The 12592-nt window shown below is 32.2% G+C and overlaps 1 protein-coding gene across 2 annotated transcripts in view; it reads left to right on the forward strand.

Moving 5' to 3' along the window:
• LOC107441591 (follistatin-related protein 5) overlaps positions 1-12592 on the forward strand; it is a 432229-nt gene that overhangs the window by 297455 nt on the left and 122182 nt on the right. The window lies entirely within an intron of this gene.

Raw genomic sequence — 12592 nt, forward strand, 5'->3', positions numbered from 1 at the left:
ATATGAACGGGAAAAAATACCAAATAAATTATTTAAATACTTATATTTTGGTTTTATTAACCAGAATTATGTTGTTTTTTTTACCGCAAATATCACAACCATACAGTACGGTAATTTTATCAGAGAATTTTTGTCCACAGTTTATATATATACAATATATATTATCTATATATATAATATATATTACAATATCACAGTTTTTCCATTAATAATATCGCTTCTAATTATTAATGAAAGCAAATCATTAGATGGAAATTATAATTTTTATTAATTAAATTTTGAAACTATGTAATCATGATTATTAAAAGGCACTATTCGTATATAAGTGATTTAAGAATGTTGTAATAATTATACAGAAATTTTTTAAAAAAATGAATAAAATGCATGTCAAATCTCTTAATAAAAACTGTAAACTAACAAACCAAAAAATATTAACAAACCCCCCAAATAATCCTGAAGGCAACCATGGCCAACCATGGTAGCTCGACCAATAAACCATGAAACCAGCCAATAAACCAGCACAAAAACTCTGAAATATTATTATACACCTCTGAAACATCCCTGTAGATGCTCTGTAAGAAACCGTAAACTACCAAACCTAAAAGCATTTACAAACACCCAAATAGAAGTCTAAATAAACCATAAAAAACAGTGCTATTTCACTGAACCATTGAATATTATTCTAAACCACTGAAACACCGCTACGGATACTCGATAAAAAAAACACACCTTACTTAATTAAAATAAAAATAAAAACTTGAAAATTTTTGAAAAAGCAAGTAGGTTGGGTTTTTTATAATAGGGGAAAAGAACCATTTTTAAAACTTAGTGTAGAGGTTTTCATGTCTACACTCTATTCTTAAACAATGATCCATTACTTAGAATGATACGATCCTGTTTCGCTAAACACGAATCCTGCATTTGCTTGATTAGGAAAAATCTCCCATCGGTTAGAAAGGCCGAAAATGTTGCTATAGGAAAAAAAAGAAATTTATTCTGCTATTGTCCTACAGATATTCTATCGTAAAAGGAATGCTTGGGCAATTGAAAGTGATTGCCTGTATTGTCAGAATACTAATAAAACTCATCATCTGTATAGTTATTCTATTTTTTTGCAACAAAAGAGGTTTTTTCGCCATTGCCTCATAAGTTAAATCTTTTGCGGTGATTAATACTAAGATTATTGGTTGCCAACTAAATTTTTTGTAGCGGATTGTTGTTATTAAAGTAATCGATTCTTGGATATGGATACCATTTTTCCGAAAAAAAAGTTCTGGATTTTGTTCTGAAAGATTTGAGTTTTAAGCTCAAACTGCAGAAATGGCATGTTTCTTTTCTTTGATTTATAAACAATTGTTTGTTGTTGAAGGTGTTTCTTCTGTTTATAAGCAATGTTTTGTTGTTGAGGCTGTTTTTCTTTGGTTTATAAACAATGTTTTGTTGATGATGCTGTTTTTCTTTTAATGATAAAAAATTTATGTGTGTGGTGCTGTTTTTCTTTACTCATAAACAATGTTTTGTTTTTGCTTTTTTCTTTGATTTATAAACTATGTTTTGTTGTTGATGCTGTTTTTCTTTGGTTTATAAACAATGTTTTGTTGATGATGCTGTTTTTCTTTTATTGATAAAAAATCTATGTTTTTGATGCTGTTTTTTTATTTATAAACATTGTTTTATTTTTGCTTTTTTTCTTTGATTTATGAACTATGTTTTGTTGTTGATGCTGTTTTTCGTTGATTTATAAACAATTTAAATGCATTGTTTTGAAATTATATCTTGTGTTTTTTAGAAGCGTCGTAGAATAGCGATTCGGTTCATATAAATAAAAATTGTAAGATAATCGTAAAAGAAATCTAGTTTGGTGAGACTCGTTGCACAGGCGTATTAGATTTGTTGCTAATAATTTTCTAATAACAAATTTAAATTCACTTCGACTTTGAGAAAAAAAAGTATGGTCCAAGTTACTAGAAAATGGTAAAATGGTTAACTGTGCTTCTGGCTCTATGGGAACACAGAAAAATTCGGAAAATTTTACCGAAGTGCTTTGGTAATGATTGTGGTAAAATTAACTATAAAGTATAGTTTTATAATGAGTGATAAAATTTGGTAAATATGGTAAAATTTGATAATTTTATCATATTATACCTTAGAGAATAGCATAAAACCATCTTTTCGGTTAAAATTAGTTTTTAGTTTTGTATATTGTTTGCTAAATGTGCAGTAATAAGACCTATATTTTTGAAAAGCATCAGAATTATAATTTTGAATTAATATATTTGAAATTTGATTATCATTAGTCAAGTGTTTTTTTAGAAATGACGATTTTAAACTTTAAAATCTTAAATTATATAAAACAATATTATAACTAAAATACAAGGGAGATTTTACAATGAATGTACTATACTATGCGCAATTAACATGCTTACGAAGTCCTACAATTATTTCAAGATGTTAAATATTTTAAGTATTCAATTAGTATTCAAGAAATTTAAATCTTTGGAGTAATTCAAAGAGTTAATCAGTAATAGTTTTCTTAATTTAGTATTTTACTGTAATTCTTATTCACCTGTTCATACAAAATTAGCCTTAAAATGTATATGTAAAAAAAGCTTGAAAGGCTATTTAATTGTTTTAAAAACATTAAAATTGTGCATTTTTAAAACTGTTCCTGTTTGACTAGTTATTTTTCTAACTTTTTAGCTTGATTTTTCGACGTCTATTTTTTTAAAGTCATAAAAGTTATTTTTTATTAAGGGATTTTCGCTATTGTTGCTTATTACAAAATTATTTAGTAGAGTTAATAATATTATTTCGCAAACAAATATGACTAAAAATAAAAGTCTGTTAAACATGTCATTATTATTGCCTGCTGTTATTTCTAATGTATTCATTTTATTTCAATTAAAAAACTTCGAAATAGAATTTTTTTTGAGTTTTAAAAAGATATTTAAAATAAACAAGAAATTTGAAGTTTGTGTTTTCTTTTATTATAATTATAAAAATTTTATATTTATATATAAAAATATTACAAAATATAAAATTGAACAAAATATTATCATCACATTAACTATAATGTTATAAGTACTGAAATATTATAAATATAAAAATATCATAGCATAAAAATATCATAAACTTACATTTTTCTTATAAGACATTTAGTTTCTGTCTAAATTTTCTTTCATTTACTGTATGTAAAATTAAAATTTTCATAGCATAATAATATTATAGCCTTACATTTTTCTTATAAGACATTTAGTTTCAGTCTAAATTTCTTTCATTTACTGTATGTAAAATTAAAATTTTCATAGCATAATAATATTATAGCCTTACATTTTTCTTATAAGACATTTAGTTTCTGTCTAAAGTTTCGTTCATTTACTCTATGTAAAATTAAAATTTTCATAGCATAATAATATTATAGCCTTACATTTTTCTTCTAAGACATTTAGTTTCTGTCTAAATTTTCTTTCATTTACTGTACGTAAAATTAAAATTCTCATAGCATAAAAATATTATAAACTTACGTTTTTCTTCTAAGACATTTAGTTTCTGTCTAAATTATCTTTCATTTACTGTATGTAAAATTAAAATTTTCATTGCGGCAATGACACGCTTTAGACCCATCCTCTACACTTGCCCCGCAGCACAAAAAATTGGGAAGAAAATGCTAATTTCTTTCAGTCTTGTTTATTTTACTTTAAAAAATACTAATCAATTGCAATCAATAACCATATTCACTAATACAACAATAGAGCACATTGAATATTCCTGGAAGACGAGTTATCTTGTCCGATGAAAGAATTAAGCAAAAACTCACGAAAAGAATTATATTTACTTTATCACATTTTTAATTAAAATACTTTGATATTACTTTTCCTTTTATTGATGATATGCAACATTTCCGTGTACTGAAGAAAAATAAAGTGTATTTTTCTGCAACATACTAATATGCATATTACTCCATTTAAAGTATTCAGACACATTAAGGTGTTCAGAGCATTCATAATTCTTTGATTGAGTCCCAAAGCATAACCTAAAGTAGGTTTTTCCGCAGTGTATTTATCCTTCGAGAAAATGTGTTATTTTATCCTACATAAATGGATTTTGCGGACTCATTTTTCAGCGGAAATTCGTCGACATAATGAGAATAAATTTCACTCCTCATGCTCATAATACGACATTAAATTTAATTAGACTCCACCGAGAAATATCTTTAAAACCGTTTCATATGATAATTATGCAGATTATGAAAGTAAGAAAAGAAAGTAGATCAGAATTCAATTTTTCTATTCTTCCATAAATTTCAATTTTCTTGTTTGAAAAGAATAAATTAAGTTTATTTTCCACTTGAAGTAATATTGTATTTTTTTTTAAAGTTATAATGAATAATAAATAAGCCATCGTGTCTGAATTCTTCATCAATCCTGTTCCGTAAAAATAAATTTCGAACTATAACTTTTATGAAAGTTTTCAATTAAATATCCCTATAGGCACTATCGTGAAATTTGACTTAGTTTAGCATTTTATGCATATTACAGTGAACAGTCCCGCAGTGGACTGATCGTTAAGACACGGTTCCCAGCAGATCACCGAAGTCAAGCATCATTGGCTGCGGTCAGTGTGCGGGTGGGTGACCACTTGGATCAGTCTGCGTAGGGACCGAGGGTGTGCGGTATTGGTCCTCGTTAAACTGTGCTACCGTAAAGTGCTCTACTTCGCGCGAAGGTCGTCGGGCTACCGAAGCGGAGGTGCCATCCCCTCCGCAGAGGATCAAAATTGTGATGGCATGTCTTCGGATCATCCTCCGGGATGTTTCCCAGACCGTCGCCAATAGCCCATTGTGCAGCTCTAGTGCGACGTAAATTAACAACAACAACAACAATTACAGTGAACAACCGAAATGGGTGACTGTTGACTATCACATAGTCGCTTGGTAAATGTCCAAAATGTATACAAGGTCTAGTTAAGGGTCAGTGGCCGGTATATATTTGCCCGGTGTCAGGGTCACGTGATGTAATAACACGCATTTTCTGATGTTGCGAGCTAAAAGCTTGATATTATAGATATGATTTTTTTTTTTTTGTTTTGGTTTTTTTGAACAATGGATGAAAAAGAATAATAAAATGGTGAATTAGTTTTTGTAGAATTTTGCGTTATTTCTTTTGTAAAAGGTTACGACTGACAAATGTGCGGGGAAACCCCAATGGATTTCGAAATAAAAGATTGGTAGTTGTTTGTTCTATGAATTTCAAGTTGTTTGATGGAAGATAGTGAGTTATTTAGATTGTCTTGAAATTGGTTTAGGAAGTGGCATTTTTTTTTGTAAGAAGGTGCAGTTTAGAAAGTAGTAGGTGAAAAATGGCATTTTTAGGAAGAGCTTTAAAAGTAGATTTGAAGTGTTTGGCGGAAGAGTTAGGAGAAACGGCAACGGAAGACATGAGAGTTACCGAATTAAAGAAGATTATATTGGCAAGTACGGAGTACGAAGAGGAGTTTGTGAAGGAATTATTAAAAAGAATAGTTAGTGGAAGAGAAGAAATAAAGCGCCAACAAAAAGAAGATGAAATTAGGCGACAAGAATATGAAATTAAGCAACATGAAAGGGAAGACGAATTAAAGCGGCGAGAACAGGAAAGGGAAGATGAATTAAAGAGGCGAGAACAGGAAAGGGAAGGTGAATTAAAGCGGCGAGAACAGGAAAGGGAAGATGAATTAAAGCGGCAAGAAAAGGAATATGAATTGGAGAGGTTGAAGATAGAAGCTTCATTGGTACATACTGGTACTATAGGAGAGACGAGCAGCTCTCGAAATGAAGAAACAAGAGAACATGTACCTGGTGGATTGCAAAAATTAATGCGTACTTTTGATCCAAAAGAAGGTGATATAAGTTTTTATCTAATATTGTTTGAAAGACAAGCACGAAGAGTCCATATAAAAGAAGAAGATTGGGTAACGCATCTTGTTGGATTATTGCCTCTAGAAATGGCGAATTTAATTGCAAGGGAGCCTGAAGAAAAAGCAAATGATTATAAACATGTAAAATGTATGTTATTGAAAAGGTTTAAATTGAGCCCAGAAGCATTTAAAATAAAGTTTAAGAGACATTGTAAAGCGGCTGAGAGCACTTGGCGAGATTTTGGATTTGAATTGGCGAACTATTTTAACGAATGGGTTTCGGGACTAAAAATTAATGATTTCGACAGCCTGAAACAACTTGTCATTGTCGAACAGATAAAAGAACGAGTACCTGGAGACATACAAAATCATTTTATTGATGAGTGGAGTAGAATTTGCTCAGTTGACACACTTGCTGAGAAGTTAGATGAGTACGAGAATGCAAGGAAATATAACCAAACTACTAAATTCATTGCTTCTCAACCATATAGGAACTTATACCGGGAAAAACCAAACATGGTTAGTAGAAGATATCATACATTGGGAGAAGGATATAAACATGAGCATAACAACCATGGCAGAATTGATAAGCGGAGTTCTTCCCAAAATCCAGTCACATGTTTTAATTGTGGACGAGTAGGACACTTGGCACGATTTTGTCGAGATAATAAAGAGAGGAGAAGAAACATTGAAGGCAAAGTGGCCGAGGTTCAAGTATCGGAAGGGCAAGTATCCGAAGTTAAGGTACTCAGAAATGGAAATATCGAAAGCAAAGTAGTCACTGCAAGATTTAACGGTGAAGTCATGATAGGAAACAAAAAATGTAAAGGCGTTCAACCAAAAATAGCTGCCCTTAAGAAAGTTAGAATTTCATATAATGGAAATGAATACGAAGCTGTAGTAGATTCTGGTGCACAAATAAGTGTATTTAAAAACGATATAGTGGGTAAGGAAGTGGATTACAAAGGACATATAATACTACAACCTGCGTTTGGCGAAAGTCTAAAAGCTGAATTAAAAGAAGTGGAAATCGCTTTGGTAACGGAAGGATATATTACGCCTATAATTAAAACGATGATAGCAGCCGTCAATGGGTTAAATGCTGACATTTTGTTGGATGCTGAAACTTATGAGGCATTATTAGAACAAAAAAGAGTATACAATCCCAGTTTTACTGCTGCTATGAAGCTAAGATCAGATTCCCGAAAGGAGCAGTTATATATGAGTGCAAGTGACGGAGAAGAGCAGCAGGAGCCAACAGTAGGTGAATGCGGTGATAAAAAGAATGGAAATGAAACCGAACGATTCAAGATACAACAACAAAGTTGCGATACTCTCCAAGAAGCATGGAAATTGGGGAAGCAAAATAAAGGAGGGTATGTGATACAAAATAATATACTATGCCATGAAGAGCTGTTGGACGGGAATAGAATACAACAATTAGTAATTCCCGAAATTAGAAAAGGTAAAATACTAGAAATTGCCCACGAGTCAGTATTCGGAGCACATCTAGGAGCTCGTAAAACAATTCAAAGAATTAAATTTTCCTTTTATTGGCCAGGGATGGTCAAGGAAATTAAAGCTTATTGTAGCTCATGTCATGGGTGCCAAGGTAGAAGAGTTGTTCGTTCAGTAGACAAAATTCCGATAACACCAGTGTCACGTCCTGAACTTCCATTCCAAGTGGTGAACGTAGATCTAATTGGTCCTCTAGATCCAGTATCAGCACAAGGACATAAATATATCCTTTGTTTGATGGACCAACATTCAAGATGGCCTGAAGCAGTCCCGCTCAAATCGTTAACGGCAAGGAATACATGTGAAGCACTGCTCGAAATATTCTGTAGGACAGGAATTCCAGAAGTAATCGTGGTGGATAATGCGACAAATTTTACGGCAAGTTTAACGCAAGAGTTTTTGAAGGTTTTAGGAGCTTGTCCGCGATTTTCAACGCCATACCATCCGGAAGGGAACGGAGTGATTGAAAGATGGAACCAAACTTTCAAAAATATGCTACATCACATTATTAGAGAAGTAGGAAGAAATTGGCATCGACATATACCATTTGTACTATGGGCTTATCGAGAAGTTCCAAATGCAACTACAGGAGTACCACCTTTTCTGCTAATGTACGGGAGAGAACCGAAAGGCCCGTTATCTATCTTGAAGTCAATTTGGGCCGGAGATATGTTTTTACCTTTGAATATGAAAGGATCAGCGGAGGAATATTTAAAAGAGTTAAAAGGAAAATTAGAAATAGCAACCGAAAAGGCAAGGTTAACAAGTGATGTGCAACAAAGTAATTATGCCAAATATTACAATAGAAGGAAAAAATACCGGGAATTTGCGCCAGGAGATCAAGTACTTGTGCTAATGCATGATTCATCCAATTCATTATATGCCAGATGGATAGGTCCAGTAAAGGTAATTAGAAGAGTGAAACCGAATTCGTATTATTTGCAAATGCCTGAAGGAAATTTAAGATTATTGCATGTTAACAAAATGAGAGAATACAAAGCGAGAATTCAAACAGTTGGAGTTGTCTATGATATTGATGATGAATTTGGTGAAATATACGAAACACCAACTCTTCCTACAGATGTGGAAAGCTATGAAGCATTGAAAGGATTAAATTTGGATTACTTACCCAAAATGCAACAAAATCAATTGAAAGATCTTTTACATAGACGCAAAACGTTGTTTTCGGGGAAGATAAGGATAGCTAAAGTTGGGAAACATGCGATAAAGCTGAAAGCTGAGGAGGATACGATGAAACCAAAAACGTATAAGATACCAGAAAACTTAAAGGGGAAAGTGGATGCACAGATCAATGAATTGCTAGCGTTAGGACTGATTGAACCGGTGGTAAGTGAGATAGCACACCCGGTAGTATGTGTTCAAAAGAAAGACGGAACAATCAGGTTATGCATTGATTTCAGAAGTTTGAATGCTCTTACCGTTCCGGATGCATATCCAATGCAAAATATGATGGAGTTGAATTTCTTAGTAGGAAAGAAGAAATTCATTACTGTGCTAGATATGTTGAAGGGATATTGGGCTATACCGATGGAGAACGGCAGCAAACACCTCACAGCATTCCGAACTCACCGAGGCCAGTACCAATGGAATGTATTACCCTTTGGATTAAGAAATGCTGCTGCAACCTACCAAAGAGCTATGTCTAAAGTGGTTCAGTCCATGTCTGATTTCACTTGTGCTTATATCGATGATTTAGCAGTATTTTCTGATACGTGGGAGGAACATTTGATTCATCTTGAAGAAGTTTTTAAGAGATTGGAATATTTTAATTTCTCCGTGAACTTGAGAAAGTGCGAATTTGCTAGACAAAAGGTTAAATACTTAGGACATATTATTGGTTCAGGTAAACATGCTCCTGACAAAGAACGAATAAGAGTAATACAGAAATTAGAGGCACCCAAAACCAAAAAACAACTGAGAAGTGCTTTGGGATTATGCAACTTTTACAGGCAGTATATTCCAAACTTCGCAAAGATTGCTCTTCCACTAACAGAGCTTACTAAAAAGAAAGTTCCTAATGAGATTCCTTGGAGCGAAGAAGCTGAGAAGGCATTCAAGGAATTGAAGACGTCGCTATGTAAGATCGCAGAGTTACAAGTCCCAGACATAGAGAAACCATACTACTTGCATACGGATGCATCTCAAAATGCGGTCGGATGTTGTTTAGGTCAGTTAGATGAAGAAGGAAATATTCGTCCCATAGCTTTCGGTAGCCAGAAGCTGAATTCAACTCAACAGAAATGGTCTACAATTGAAAGGGAAGCTTATGCTATTATTTGGGCTTTGCAGAGATTTGAAACCTTACTCTGTGGTGCTAAGATTATTTTATTAACTGATCATAATCCCCTAGTATTTCTGACGAGTGCGACACCCCAAAGCCCGAGGTTGCAGAGATGGGCGTTAGCCATTCAACGCCATGATATTGAGGCAAGTCACATCAAAGGATCGAAACTTAGTAATGCAGATGCATTGTCCAGACTGTAAATATAAACTAAAATAAGACTCTGAACATTTTTTCCTATTATTATTATTAGGTGATTAAAGTAAATACCTAGTGTTAAGTTAAACCTAAGATTCAGTGAATATTTGGGTGAATGTGAAACATAGTTTGTTTATGTGTAAAGTGTGACCCTTAAATTATTTGCCATATTCGATCTTTGGATCTAATATGACTCTGGGGGGAAGGTGTCAGGGTCACGTGATGTAATAACACGCATTTTCTGATGTTGCGAGCTAAAAGCTTGATATTATAGATATGATTTTTTTTTTTTTGTTTTGGTTTTTTTGAACAATGGATGAAAAAGAATAATAAAATGGTGAATTAGTTTTTGTAGAATTTTGCGTTATTTCTTTTGTAAAAGGTTACGACTGACACCCGGTATGCCCTACTTCATTGTTTGTTTAAGATTCAGTGCCACTGCCCGGTATACATTTGTCCGGTATGCCGTATATCAATTTTTTTTAAGGTCAAGTGCCACTGCGCAGTATGTTTTTACCCAGTACTCCGAACACTAATGTTTCTCCTCATTAATCCTCAGCGGAAATATAATAATATTATCGAATAAACTAATGTCGAATCGGATGTAACAAATATTTCGGGCATTAACGAAAGTGGCTATGTGATTGTTGACATTCACTTTTGAAAGTCGACATTCTCTTGATTTCTGTCTTTCACCGTAACATATACCTGATTTTAGTAAACATAATTTGTAGACTAAAAATTTTTTTTATCTTTCAAGAAACTTCATTCGCTTCAAAAATATATAAATAGCAAATAACAGTCGACAGGTTTTAAGCGCTTTAAAAATTTACTCCCGTTTTCAAAACTTTTCAGACGTGAATGAGAATAAACAAAAATGTTTTGAAATAAAAAAATACGTAAAGTTGCCAGCGAAAAATGGAAAAATAAAGGTGACTTAAAAAACTAGAAAAACTACAGTAACCGAAAGAGAGAAAAAAGATGTAAAACAGAAAAAGAGAAACCACAGTGGCCAAGGGTGGCAATTCAGGTTAAACTGATATGCCCTCATTCACATCTGGTATGTCTTGAAAATGGGCGCCTATTTTTGAAGTGCTTGAAGCATGTCAACAGTTAACTGCTATTTATATATTTTTGTAGCGAATGAATTTTTTAAACGGTAATATCTTACGGCTTCAATTTTTTTTAAATTTAAAAAATTTATTGCTGAAATCTAACGTATTGGTTTACAATATTTTTTTTTTCTTTTGTGATATTTTCTAATTGGATTGCATTTTAAGATGTTTAAAAATATTTCATTTAATTTTGATTTAGCTTCATAAATTTTTAATATACTGTTCAAGCAATTCCAGACCAATTTTTTTGTTAGATCCAATTTATTAGCTTTTTCGGCCATTTTCTAAGCAGTTGGATTTGGAGATAAAGCGGGAGTGGTGTTAAAATTTGCGGTTCAAGTTCAATATGCATGTCTGAAATCTTAAGACATTGACTGCGAGGTTGAAAAAAAAAGACTAATATTGCTACCTAGTCATGAAACTTGGGATTTCTTATGATTTGAATACACACTTAAATGAAGTCAACATAACGCTGATCAAGGTCAAGTTGACAAAGATAATAGTTTAATTTAACAAACGGGTTTTTTGTATGAAACGTATAACTTTTAACTAGTATATTTTTGAATTAATTCCTGAGTTGCTCTATTGACTTTTGATATTCACTATTTTTAAATTCTACATTTAGCAACATTCACTGTAAAAAAGTGTACTGGCTCTCTGAGCATCCGCAAAATCCATTTTTACCGTGAAGTGTTATGCAGTATTTGCTTTTAGTAATATTTATTTAATTACAGTGAAAATTATTGTGCTGTATAGTAATGACATTTCTGATCAACAAAACCTATAATTTTGGTAATAAAACCTAAAATATACGGTATTTAAACCGTTCATTTGTTAGTTTTTCTATTCATATGGTAACGACTTACCGGAAATTCTGGTTTTTAAAATTCTAGTTCTTATCAGTACAAAAGTGAAAAGTAAATTTAACCGATTAAATAGTGTATATACCATGCTCTAAGGTACCATGATATCGTTACCAAATTTTACCACACTTTACCAAATTTTACCACTTATTGTAAAACCATATTTTATTGTTATTTTTAAGTAAATGATTACCAAAGCGCTTCGGTAAAAGTTACCGAGCTCTTTGGTACCATAGAGCCATATTTACCATAATTAGATAATGATCATACCTCTTTTCTCAGTGTGTTTGAAAACTGCAAGCATATCTTTACACAATAAGGCGTGACATATGATATGGATAGTTGTGGCTATGGTAAAGTGTAACACTTTGGACAAAAGAGAGGAGGGGGTCGAAAAAAAATTTCAAACAAATCTAATTTCATTTAGGGATGTAACCTTAATTTCCAGATAAACTCATAACAAGAAATATTAATAAGCAAAATATTTTTTTGAAAAACAATTGCTTGGACATTTATTTGTTAAATATATGCATGTTGTGTAAAAAGGTTTATATCATGAGTAAATGAATTACAATATGGTGTTTCACATCTTCTAAAGGGAATAAACAATTCTAAGCCTTTTGTGTTAAACAAAATTAATACTTATCTCATTTTATCTTTACATTATTATTTATGATACTGGGAAATTTTATCACCTTCTA

This window comes from Parasteatoda tepidariorum, chromosome 1, assembly GCF_982258835.1.
Source record: "Parasteatoda tepidariorum strain Cologne lab strain chromosome 1, Ptep-v5.0, whole genome shotgun sequence".
Classification (NCBI taxonomy): domain Eukaryota; kingdom Metazoa; phylum Arthropoda; class Arachnida; order Araneae; family Theridiidae; genus Parasteatoda; species Parasteatoda tepidariorum.